Genomic DNA, 14,430 nt, shown 5'->3' on the forward strand with positions numbered 1-14,430 from the left:
AGACAGGCTAAAAGAATTTAATCTATTCAGTCTTGAACAAAGAAGACTACGCAGTTATCTGATTCAAACATTAAAAATCCTAAAAGGTATTGACAATGTCGCCCACGGGACTTTTTCGTCCTGAAAAAAGAAACAAGGACCAGGGGTCACAAATGGAGATTAGATAAAGGGGCGTTCAGAACAGAAAATATGAGGCACTTTTTTACACAGAGAATTGCGACGGTCTGGAACCAACTCACCAGTAATGTTGTTGAAGCTGACACCCTGGGATCCTTCAAGAAGCTGCTTGATGAGATTCTGGGATCAATAAGCTACTAACAACCAAACAAGCAAGATGGGTTGAATGGCCTCCTCTCATTTGTAAACTTTCTTATGTTCTTATGCACTCAACTGTATTCACTTACCACTTTGCCACAGTGATACAGGAGCCAAAAAAGGGACATAGTCTTTTAAAAAATAACGACCTCCCTCCCCCATTTCCCACACATGACAGATCCAGAAAAACTGGTTGTCTTCCCTGGGGGAGAGACACACAGCCACACTGGCTGCTCAATATGTAGCCGCCTGTCCCAGCCTGAGGGACACGCAGTGAGCACTCTGCACTGCTTTGGGGGGTTAAGCAAAGTTCAGTTTTACATTTTATTTACCTACGGTCATGGTTATGTTATTTATTAATTTACCATGATTTCTACCTTTACCATTATTCCATGTGCTAGCTATTCATTTAGAATTTTAACTCTGACTTTATTCCATTTATTTATTGTTTTTATTTATTTTACTTATGTTTGCAATTAACAATTTGACAATAAAGCACTTTTGAATTGAAATGGAGAGAGAGAGGGGGAGAGAGAGAGAGAGAGAGAGAGAGGAGAGAGAGAGAGAGAGAGAGAGAGAGAGAGAGAGAGAGAGAGAGAGAGAATACGCCAGATAGCATTCATAGGGTACAAGGAGAACGGAGATTTTCTTTAATAAACCAGAAGGTGGTCAATTACACAAGCGAATGAATGCTGTGCTGAATTTACATTGTATTTAGGCAGATTGATTTGAAACGGTGATTTAAACAGTTTGAATACTGTATATTCGGGCTGGATTACGATGGATTAAGGCACTTGTTGACCAATCAGTTTACAGGAAATCTCATCCATATTATTATTATTATTATTATTATTATTATTATTATTATTTATTTATTTATTTCTTAGCAGACGCCCTTATCCAGGGCGACTTACAGTCGTAAACAAAAATACATTTCAAGAAACACAGTGCAAGTAATAATACAATTAAGAGGAAGACAAAATACAATGACTTCAGTTCTAGCCAGTAGGAAGGGTCGGATTCTTTGTATGTTGCTCAGGAAAAATTGGCAAGTGCGTGCCAGAGTGGAGATGTGCTGGGAATAAGAGAGGCAGGGGTCCAGGGTGACTCCGAGGTTCTTAGCTGAGGAGGAGGGAGAGAGTGTGGTAGATTCCAGAGGAATGGAGATAGAGAGATCAGAGGAGCGGATATTCTATACAGTAAGTTATAATATTATGTTCTGCGACCATAAAATGCTAAACTGAAATCCAAAGTGTTTTGGGTGACATTTGAAGTGACTATTAAGTAATTTTTAGTGAAGTGATTATTAACTAAAACTATTTACTTGGCCCCTGAATTTTTATTTGGTGACCAAATTTTAAACTCTAGGTGCCAGATGCCCCTAAGGATTTTGGGCTAAATAGGTGGATGTTGCTTATAGAAAATAGGGGCACTTTTATACGCAGAGAATTGCGAGGGTCTGGAACCAACTCCCCAGTAATGTTGTTGAAGCTGACACCCTGGGATCCTTCAAGAAGCTGCTTGATGAGATTCTGGGATCAATAAGCTACTAACAACCAAACGAGCAAGATGGGCCAAATGGCCTCCTCTTGTTTGTAACCTTTCTTATGTTATGTACTAACACTGGCCAGGGATGGAAATAAGACTCATAATGCACAGCAACTTCCCCCATTCCAGGTTTTAATAGGAGCTTAATCAGTCACAGTGTGTGGAAGAGAGACAGCGTGAAGTACAGTCGTGGAAAAGTACAGAGCAGTTAGAAGCACTAAGGAGAAATGACATTTTGAATTGCTTTAATCAGAAAACACTGCAGCTTAAAGTCTAACAGCTGTGTGTCTTTTTCTGATAACAAGCTGAAACTCGGAGCAGCTGATTCAAATTCGCCGCCGTTCTGAGACACGGGGGAGGGGCGGAGCCCGCAGCACAACACAGATAAACAAAAGCCAGCCAGTCTTCCCAGCGACAGCGTGTGGAAGCGACAACGTGTGGGAAAAGTACAGCACAGTTAGAAGCCGTTTGAAAGCAGCCTGACAGCTGCAGAAGCTAAATTAAACTTTAAAAAAAAAAAAATTAACATGGTCTTCAAGCCAGTAATCTGTGAGACCTGCATGATGTGGGAAATCCGAGAAAACCCAGCAGAGCTCAACCAAGTGTGTGTAAAGTGCCGCACGATCCAGGACTTGCTTAAACTAGTAAGTATGCTAGAAATGGAGCTGCAGGAAATGAGACCGCAACAGGAGCTTGAGGAACTGGCACACCCACAATTCATGCAATTCATGGAAGCCAGCACCCCTAGCAGACTGAAATCCACCAGGGAGATGGAAGAGGGTGGAAACAGCTGGGTTCAGATAGGCAGAAGCAGGGAAAAAAAGAAACTTCATCAAGAGAACGACCAGAAATCCAAACATCCAACAAATTTGAGCCACTTCAAAATGTAGACATCCAGGACCCTATAAACAGTGCTGGCCAGGCAGCAAAAAGAAGGGAGGTCATGATTGTGGGGGACTCCATATTGAGAAACACAGCAAGTTCAGTTCGCAGTTTGGACCCCCTTACTACAATAGTGTGCTGCCTTCCAGGAGCCTCTGTCAAGCACATCACTGAGAATGTGGACAGGCTCCTAGAACGAACAGGAGATGACCCGGTAGTAGTCGTCCACATCTGTACAAACAACATTGGAAGAGACAGACCGAGATCCCTGCAAAACAAATTCAGAGAGCTAGGAAGGAGATAAGACAAGACCAAAACTGTGGTATTTTCTGGGATACTGCCAGCACCTTACAAAGGACCATATGGACAGCTGGAAATACAAAATCAAAATGCATGGCTGAAATCGTGGTGCACACAGGAAGGCTTCATCTTTCTTGAACACTGGAGCACATTCTACAACAAGGACTATCTATATAGGCGGGACGGACTGCACTTAAACAGAAAGGGAACTAATCTACTCGGAGAAAGGATCCTCGAGGAGGTCCAGAAGCATTTAAACTAGAAAGGAAGGGGGGAGAAAACAAAAAAACAGAAGGGAGACCACATCAAAACAAGGGCAACAACTCAGGTAAGACAACTATTAAATGTATTTATCTTAATGCTAGAAGTCTCAGAAACAAAATGTTAGAACTTGAAGCTACTGCACTAACAAGTAACTACGATGTGATAGGTGTTACAGAAACTTGTTTGTCTGAGAGTGATGGAGACAAATATAATATTAGTGGGTACACATTGTATAGGAAAGACAGGCAGGACAGAAGAGGCGGAGGGGTAGCGCTATACATAAGAAATAGTCTTGAAGCCCAGGTGTTAAATCTGGATGAAGAAAACAACGCCGAATCAATATGGGTCAGAATGGACAAAAATTCAAAAGAGCATAATATATACACTCAATATCAATCGTATGTGTACTGTATATAAAATAAATATATAAACAAATATCTGTGAAGAATAATGTTACATCCAATACATTATGCATTTTTAATATAATATAATATAATAATATAATTTACAGGACTCATTTATTCCAGACACAACAGCACAAACCACAACATTATTAAATTAATTCTCACATTCGTGAAAACTTTTGTCTATATTTACTTTCAAGTTTTGAAATAATGTGTATATATATATATATATATATATATATATATATATATATATATATATATATATATATATATAAAGAAAATAGGCTACTTTGAAATCGACATGATCGTTTATAAACAGGTAGGTCGGATAGTTAAGACATTAATGAAGCATTACTTGTTAAGAGTGTTTTAGCTGCGGACGACGAAGACGTTTTTAATGAAAACAAACCATAACTGATTATACACATCCCAAATAAACCATGTCGTCCTGTCGAAAAAGTTAGTAAATGATTGCAAAATGCATCCGACAGCTGCTGAGCGCGCACATCACTCCTATTTTACCTCAGCCACGAGCAAAAGAAAAATCTCTTTCTCGGTCTGTCTCTTTCTCATGAGGTGTTTAACAGTGAAGTTCCCTGGATATCAAACTATAGGTAGCGGACAAAAAAATGGAAACCCCAATGTAATGTCACTTAATAGGGCTTTGGGCCACTATGGTATCCCACTCTGTGGAGTTCTCGGTGGAGCGTTTTTGATGAAACTGGCTCCTCACGCCCCAGGTTGAAATTTGCAGTCAGTTGATCTGCAGTTGCTTGCCTTGCACTTGGAATGAATGCACAGATAACACGATCCTGGAGTATGCGCTTCCGCCCGCTGTTGCCCTTTGCTGATGATGTCTTTCCCTCGGAGTTCCATGCCGACATCACCTTAGACACCGTTGCTTGTGAAACATCAGTAAGTTGAGCTGTCTTGGTCTTCAATATACTTGGTGTCCCTCATTTACCCAGGAGTTTCCATTTTATTGTTCACTACCTGTATATTAAATCAGCAAATGTAAAATTGTAATTTATTCTTCAGCATTCATTACTCTTATGTCAAGGTAGTCCTTACCTACAAATATATCAATTATTATCTTATATTCAGCTACTTACCTCAAAGTGGTCCCGGCAGTAGCTCAAATGACAGAAACCTCTGTAATGTTCCATATTGACTTCCGTATTATATTTGCATTATTTTAATGTCAGTCACCTGGAACTGACCTGCTTTACAATGCTGGTGGACAGGGTGTGGCCTGGCCCTCAGTTAAAGAATAACACAAGAACACAATACACAATCCGTGTATTATTGCCATGGCGTTACTTTTTACACATACAAGTTGTTCAAAGGGTTTCAAAATAAAATGTGCTCTGTATCATGTGTTTGTTTTTATCACTCAGTGACGAGCTGTGTATATTTGTATTATTTTCTGTACTGTTGGTGTTATTAGTGTAGGTGTGTGGCAGCACTGCAAGGTGAAAGCTGCAGAAACACGGATGTATAAAACAGGTGCTCACAGGTGCTAATTTAAATTTAGTTTGGAGAATTTATGTTTGTGCGGGTTTTGTGTGCTGCAAGGTGAGTAATATATGTAAATATTGAACATATATATAATTTTGTTAACCTGTTTGTTTTGCTCAGCGTGCAGCTGTTTTTTTTTTTTTTTTTTTTTAAATTGTGTATACTTAAATGTACGCGTTTGCATTTAAACCTGCAATTTTCTTGTGTTTTGAGAGTCTGAACAATTTCAGAGCAGATGCAGTGACTTTTTATTGTGCTGATTAACAATTGACATCACGAAGATGCTGCAGAATGATCTGTCGATCTGGGGCAGGTGTTCCTTGGTCTCCCAGTTGGTGGCGCTGTCATTGACAGAGTGTGTCTGGTTATACCATCTCGCCAGGTTTGAAATCGCTGGCTGTGAGCACCCAAGATGGCGAGCCGCAGCACGCTGCCCTAGTCCAGCCTCCAACACGCCGAACACACAAAGGCGCTGCTCTCTCGACCAACCAATGAAAGACAGTTGAGTGCTGCGTGTAGACGATGCCGAAGAGGTCCTGTATTTGGTTGTGTTGTGTTTTTGGTTCAGTTGTGTTTTTCTTGGTTTTTGCTCTTTATATATCTCTGAATAAAACTGAAATGCAACAACAGGATAATTACAAAAAGGGTTGAAGAGCTTCTCGGAGAGAGCAGGAATGTGGATCTGACGAGCAAGATAGTCGATAGACTCCGTAATGTAAAAGGTGAACGATTGATCAATGTTTGCTGTTTTTAAACTGTGTGCGTTCAATATGAAATGTTTTAGTAATCCTTGTATGCAGGGTTTAATGTCTAAATAAAAAGGCACTGGGTCTATATACTCTTAATGTCCTGACCTTTTAAAGGTATAAATGGAGCCACAGGAAAGACCGTGGAGCTGGCTATTCTGAAACAGAAACATTTCTTACACATTACCTGTCAGCATGTACCAGCAAATGTTTCAACGTATTCAAAAAATGTATTGTGGACATTTACTTTGTTTGTGCCTTTTTTAAAGAGAAAAAAACACACACACACCCCAAAAGGTTGGACATGAAAAAATAAACCTTTAATTAACTTATTAAAAAAAAAAAAACTATATACAAAAGAAAATTATTTATTTATAAATGTAACAGGACAATGTAACTATATACATGAAACAACTTCAAAATACACAATTACAATAATATATAAAACTAGACATCTGTTCTTAATCCAGAGAAGGACCTCTTGCTCTCCCTGCCAACAGTGCTTGTCCAAGCTATCCAAGAACATCAATCAGTTCTCGGTTTCACAGACTCCAAAACATTGTAATATTTGTTGTTCTTCTGATCTACACTGTTTCTTCACCTTGTCACTGCATTGTTTGGAGCTGTGGTTTATGCCCATTTGCTTCAAATCATCAGAAATTCAGGCATAAACTTTCTCATTTCTGACGCACGGCTCTTCCTGAACACTTCTATCTGCCTACAGAGAAACTAGAGCCTGCACTTCCTCAGCATCCCAAGGCTGTACTTTTCTCACATAACCACAGCAACCAAGACCATTGAAGTTCTACGGGGACTGTTTGCTCCTTATGGTTTACCTGAAGAAGTAGTCTCAGACAACGGACCACAGTTTATCTCATCTGAATTTGAGAACTCTGTATATATATATATATATAATTATACCAAGCATCAAAAGAAACTTATCACTATTATAACACATTTATTTTTGAAAAAAATAAGGTATATAAATGAAGGACATTGACAAAATGTTTTTGGTTTCTTTTTAATCACTCGATCATTCATCCTTGACAATGACGCGCTTGAGTGTCTATGACTGAAGCATATGCACTTAATCACCTAATTAGTGAGACAGTTGATTGGACTCTGGATATGGAGCGATTCCAGCTGTTGAATTGCAAGCTTGAATAAAAGCAGTAAAGAAAATCACAGAAAAAAAAACAATATGCCACGTCTGTCGAGAGAGCAGCGCCTTCGTGTGATCGGCATGTTGGAGGCTGGACTAGGGCAGCGTGCTGTGGCTCGCCGTCTTGGGTGCTCACAGCCAGCGATTACAAACCTGGCGAGACGGTATAACCAGGCACGCTCTGTCAATGACAGCGCCACCAACTGGGAGACCAAGGAACACCTGCCCGAGATCCACAGATCATTCTGCAGCATCTTCGTGATGTCAGTTGTTAATCAGCACAATACAAAAGTCACTGCACCTGCTCTGAAACAGAGTTTGTCATTTTTCGATCACATCTAGTGAATTTTATCCAAATATAAGTGATACGTTTCTTTTGATGCTCAGTATATATACTAATTTAGTCTGCCTTTTTATAATGGACTCAATGATAGTTAATTGGTGCAAATGAAAAACACCTGGCTGCATTTGGAATGGGGAATGGGGCTAATTTCTCCTTATAGTCACCCGTGCTGTTGAACAGATCACACACTTAAATACATAGCACAAAAATACAAAACAAGCAACAAAAGTGCCTCCATTTGGGTAATGAACAAAAATAGTGTGAAACATAAGTGCACATGAAACCAACTTTATATAATGAATACAAAAGCAAAACAGAATGTGCACAACCCCAACTAATCGGTCACTCATGACATCAACACCTTTGCCATAAAATAACACTTTAAATTAAATTTATTTTTTCATATATGAAGATTGTTAAATTACTAGAAGATTGTGCATGTTGCATTTGGTTTCAAAAAGTGGTTCAAGTTTACTAAGTGCTTGTCCTTAATCTGTTGTCTTGAATCATGGTATAATAAGGATCGGGCGTCTACGACTGTATATAATCCACTTACACCAAACTAACATAAGAAATAACTGTGTTTATTTAACTTGAACCAAATCGCCAAGTAACCTGATTCAAGTCCCCCTAAGAAAGATCTTTCTTTCTCACATTGTACCATGAACACAGAATTTCAATGGAATGGAAAACTGCAGAACTCAGGTGTATTCATAATAAAATGAAAACATATTAGTGAGTTCATACTTCTAGATCTATGTATTGTATTTAAGGCTAATTGTACAGTTTGCATATTAAGTGTGTTTTAATTACTTGATTCGGTGCTACTATTTATAATCTATATCCTATTCAAAGTCTCTAATGCTTTAAATGCGATGTATATTTCAATTGCATTAGGATTTTTATTGAAGGGAATTGCAACAGGGATGTGACTATCCACTGACAGATAGGTGAGAGACTGGAGGTTTTGCTCGACACACCACGCAGGCGTTCAGGATTTGTTTGCAATTATGTATAACATGCAAAACAGCCAAGCAAAAGCGCTGCTCCCACTGAAAGGGAAACCCCGCTCAATGGGATTAGAATCCCCTGTATGAATCCTTACTTTTACACCTGGGGTTGGTCTACCCCCGGTGAGTGAATTTTTCCCTTTAGGTTTATTAAGGAGTCTTCGGGTGTGGGAACAGGATGACGTCACTGGCACGCTGTTTGTATGGAGATCATTCTGCGCAGAATCTGACCAATTGAGCCAATGATCTAGTAATGATCTCCGTGAACGTGCCCGTTGGCAGGTTTAAACGCACAGTACACAATTTTTTTTTAAACTACACGCTGGCAAAACAAACAGGTTAACAAGTGTGTGTGTGTGTGTGTGTGTGTGTGTGTGTGTGTGTGTGTGTGTGTGTGTGTGTGTGTGTGTGTGTGTGTGTGTGTGTGTGTGTGTGTGTGTGTGTGTGTGTGTGTGTGTTAGGGCAGCGGTGTGGAGTAGTGGTTAGGGATTTGGACTCTTGACAGGAGGGTCGTGGGTTCAACCCCAGGTGGGGGACACTGCTGCTGTACCCTTGAGCAAGGTACTTTACCTAGATTGCTCCAGTGAAAACCCAACTGTATAAATGGGTAATTGTATGTAAAAATAATGTGATATCTTGTAAGTCGCCCTGGATAAGGGTGTCTGCTAAGAAAAATATATATAGCACAGCTTCACAAACTCCCCTAAACCCAAACGATAATTATTTACATATATTACTCACCTCACAGCACACAAAACCCGCACAAACATAAATTCTCCAAACTAAATTTAAATTAGCACCTGTGAGCACCTGTTTTATACATCCGTGTTTCTGCAGCTTTCACCTTGCAGTGCTGCCACACACCTACACTAATAAAACCAACAGTACAGAAAATAATACAAATATACTCAGCTCGTCACGGAGTGATAAAAACAAACACATGATACAGAACACATTTTATTTTGAAACCTTTTGAACAACTTGTATGTGTAAAAAGTAACGCCATGGCAATAATACACGGATTGTGTATTGTGTTCTTGTGTTATTCTTTAACTGAGGGCCAGGCCACACCCTGTCCACCAGCATTGTAAAGCAGGTCAGTTCCAGGTGACTGACATTAAAATAATGCAAATATAATACGGAAGTCAATATGGAACATTACAGAGGTTTCTGTCATTTGAGCTAAAGCCAGGACCACTTTGAGGTAAGTAGCTGAATATAAGATAATAATTGATGTAGTTGTAGGTAAGGACTACCTTGACATAAGAGTAATGAATGCTGAAGAATAAATTACAATTTGACATTTGCTGATTTAATATTGTTTGATATCCGGGGAGTTTCACTGTTGTTAAACGCCTCGTGAGAAAGAGACAGACAGAGAAAGAGTCAGAGACTAGCAGAAAGAGGAGGTTTCACGTCCAAAGGAGATGAGCAGAAACCGCAAATCTTTTTAGGGGAAAGAACTGGGAAAGCTTTTCATCTGAGAGGGAATGAGCCCAATAAAGTAAAGGTACAGAAGGAAGTTACTTTAAAAAGTCATGTTAGGGTTAATGCTAACAGTTTGTGTGTGTATATGTCGAAATGCGTAAGCTTTATTATTATTATTATTATTATTATTATTATTATTATTATTATTATTATTACCTTGTTTTTAATAAAATATGAATAATTGAGATACACTTTGGGATATAAGTTTTTCATTAAGAGAGAGTTGCCGTCTTTATTTTTTAGTAGTGGAAACATCATACGAAGTATTTTTTCTTTTTAATTTTTTTTTCCTGGGAGGAAGCACCCTGTGTGTGTTTGGATTGATTGAGGCACCAATCCAAACACACACAGGCTGTGTGGTCCGGTGGTTAAAGAAAAGGGCTTGTAACCAGGAGGTCCCCGGTTCAAATCCCACCTCAGCCACTGACTCATTGTGTGACCCTGAGCAAGTCACTTCACCTCCTTGTGCTCCGTCTTTGGGGTGAGACGTAATTGTAAGTGACTCTGCAGCTGATGCATAGTTCACACACCTTAGTCTCTGTAAGTCGCCTTGGATAAAGGCGTCTGCTAAATAAACACATAATAATAATAATAATAATAATAATAATAATAATAATAATAATAATAATAATTTTTGTGGCGCCGGTGTTGTACCAATTCAGCACCCCCCCCCCCCCCCCCCCCTCAGAAATCTGTATCCATTGCGCATGCGTAAACTGAGATCGTCCCACAGGCACATCTGGTTTTTCTTTTGCTCGTGGCTGAGGTAAAATAGCAGTGATGTGCGCGCTCAGCAGCTGTCGGATGCATTTTGCAATCATTTACTAACTTTTTCGACAGGACGACATGGTTTATTTGGGATGTGTATAATCAGTTATGGTTTGTTTTCATTAAAAACGTCTTCGTCGTCTGCAGCTAAAACACTCTTTTAACAAGTAATGCTTAATTAATGTCTTAACTATCCGACCTACCTGTTTATAAACGATCGTGTCGATTTCAAAGTAGCCTATTTTTTATTTTATATATATATATATATATATATATATATATATATATATATATATATATATATAATATTTAAGTAAATATTCACGAAAGTTTTCACGAATGTGAGAATTAATTTCATAATGTTGTGGTTTGTACTGTTATGTCTGGAATAAACAGGAGCCCTGTAAATGATATTAAAAATGCATACTGTATAGATGTAACATTACTGTTTACAGATATCTGTTTATATATTGTATTTTATATACAGGACACACACGATTGATATTGGGTGTATAAACAATAAGAAACCCAGATACCAAATTAACAGCATACAATAGCATAGTCTATGGCTGTATTATTTGGTATCCCCTGTGCATTTCAGGCAGTGGAGATTCTAGAAATGTCAAACTTGCACAGTACAGTGTAACACCACCTGGAAGTTGGTTACTTATTCCCGGTTCCTTATTCCCGGTGTAGTTGAGAAAGCAGCGCGTCCTTTTTCTGTGTGTTTTAAATCACTTACACATCTTGCTCAATTAATATATTGCCACTATTTCACAAATAATCGCTCCTTTAAAAAAAAAAAACTAAAATATTAATAACAAATCTGTAACAGCAGCATAGTGGTACCCTTTATTACCCGCTTGTTTCGCCCCATTTACCCCCCTTAGACGCCTTGCTCACTAAATATCGAGGTATCCCTAGATAGTTTATCACACCCTCTTTGCAAAAACACTAATGATTTTATTGAGCAAGTCGTACGCCACGATCAGCAGCACCCCAAAGTGTAACCCATTATAACCTGTACAGAACGCATGGGGGCACGTCTTTTGACGTGGGGTACACGGGGCATCCATAGACGTGCCCCCATGCGTTCTGTTTAGGTTATAATGGGCTACACTTTGGGGTGCTGCTGTTCGTAGGGTTCGACTTGCTCACTTTGTTTTTAGTGAGCAAGGCGTCTAAGTTGGGTTAAATGGGGCGAAACAAGCGGGTAATATAATTAATTAAGCAAGATGTGTAAATGATTTAAAACACACAGAAAAAGGACGCGCTGCTTTCTCAACTACACCGGGAATAAGTAACCAACTTCCAGGTGGTACATTACAGCACTCCATATTCAACCGTTTTACATATAAACAAAGAAAACTGAATATAATCCATATCTGTAAGTCTTTTATTGCAATATTGTACTAATATTACAGTACTGTAACATCAAATAGGTTTTTCTAAAGAATGTTTACTTTAATTAAACAATAGCAGACATTAATTATATGTCTAGATAGCTCAAACAAACGTGAACAATTGCTGCATACTTTAATTAGCTAGCTGACATTATATCCGTGCAGGGGGAAACCAGTCCACTTAAACACTTACCGCACCATAAGCTTAATTGCTGTAACATAACATAATTACTGTAGCTAACAACTCAAACAACGCTATGTGTACAATCTAATAAAATCCGGAACAATAAAGCCAGCTACAGTTACTATATTTAACGTTAATGTTAGTTACTGTTTCTTTCAATTTCTTAGCTAGCTGTTGCTAGTGAAAACGATTAGCCTATACTAACGTTAAACACATTTAAAACCAATGTGTGTTGTTGGCTTGGTAACGCTGCAACACAGTGTATTTTACATATAAAACAGTAGAACAGATCCTTTTGATTGTGAAAAGAGAACATCGGTTGAAAAACGTATTGTCCTTATTTTAAAAAAGTCATGCAATGTTGCCTGGTGGGTGTTTCTTGCTCTTATTGTATTACTTGTATTGTAACACTTGAAATGTATTTGCTTACGATTGTAAGTCGCCCTGGATAAGGGCGTCGGCTAAGAAATAAATAAATAAATAATAATAATAATAATAATAATAATAATAATAATAATAATAATAATAATAATAATAATAATAATAAGCGGGGTTCCTAGTGATATTAAAAAAGTTAATTTAACATAGAAACCTATGGTGAGCGGCAAGTGTTTTTTTTTTAAAATACGTGATAATAAGCGGGTTGGGATATTAACCAAAGGGACATTAACCGGGTTACACTGTATGTCTACCTGTGCCCCATTATCACACACAAAGGGTTTGAGTGATATTGGGTGCATTTACAGTGAGAAACACAGGGGATACCAAATTAGACAGCTGACAGTAGCATAGTCTATGGCTGTATTATTTGATATGTTAAGGCAGTGACACTCTCTGAATCTTTGTTTTAAATCCAGAAACACATACACATGCTTTGAATGGCGATACATTTATTTCCAAAAATAAGACAGGATCAGGGTGCTGCCTGTATCTCACAAAGCCGATCTGGTAACATGATGAGAGAGCTAGCTTGACATGGTGTATACTCCTGTAACATACTGTAAATACATGTGTTCTGTTGTAGCGACAGCACATTACATGGACAACAAAATAGTTGTCATGATAATTTTTCCATAAGAACTTGATTCAATAAAGAGGTAGTGAAAATCACTACAACTTATATTTTAACTGCATTTGTGACGTATTATGCAGAGTAGTTGTATTATTTCTTATGGTAGTGAATTACAGTAAATCCAAAAGTGTGGTACCTGAAAATGTTCCCCGATCTCCCTGATGCCAACAACAGTAGATAAATAAGAGCAGGTGTGCTTTGTTTCTGCCACCTGTCCGCTCCAGCTCATCCAGAACTCTGCTGCTCGCCTGGTGTTCTCTCTGCTTCGCTTCTCCCACACAAACTCCACTGCTCCGCTCACTCCACTGGCTCCCAATCACCGCTCGCGTCCAGTTCAAGACTCTTGTACTAGCCTACAGATGCCTTGACCAGACTGCACCCAGCTACCTCCAGACCCTCATCTCTCCCTACACCCCCACCCGACCTCTCCCCTCTTCCTGCACTAGAAATCTGGCTGTACCTCCTGTACGCTCCCCTGCCTCCAGAGCCCGGTCCTTCTCCACCCTCGCCTCGCAGTGGTGGAATGACCTTCCTACAGATGTCAGGACTGCCCAGTACCTGACCACCTTTCGGCGCCTCCTCAAGACTCACCTCTTCAGACAGCACCTGTAGAACTCCTCTTTTCCCTCTGGACACTTTATCACTCTTCCTTAAATGTGCTTTACTTGCTCTTATCTGCTCCCTATTTTACTGCATTTAATCCTGTACTTCAGAGTACTGTAATCTGTCACAAGTGTTATTTAATCTGTAGTATTTTGTATTTAATTATATCCTGATGTAACTATCACTGACACTGTTATCTGCCCCGTTATTGAATCGTATTTTGTCATACTTGTTTACAACTGTAAGTTGCGCTTGGTAAGGGCGTCTGCTAAGAAATAAATAATAATAATAATAATAATAATAATAATAATAATAATAATAATAATGACTGTCACAGATGGCTTTGTGTGGCATGTGGGTGGTGACATCAGGTTCAGAAACAGGAAAGAAAACACAGGCAGTAGTGCAGGGCAAAAG

Source organism: Acipenser ruthenus, chromosome 55 (assembly GCF_902713425.1).
Source record: "Acipenser ruthenus chromosome 55, fAciRut3.2 maternal haplotype, whole genome shotgun sequence".
In the NCBI taxonomy this organism is placed as follows: domain Eukaryota; kingdom Metazoa; phylum Chordata; class Actinopteri; order Acipenseriformes; family Acipenseridae; genus Acipenser; species Acipenser ruthenus.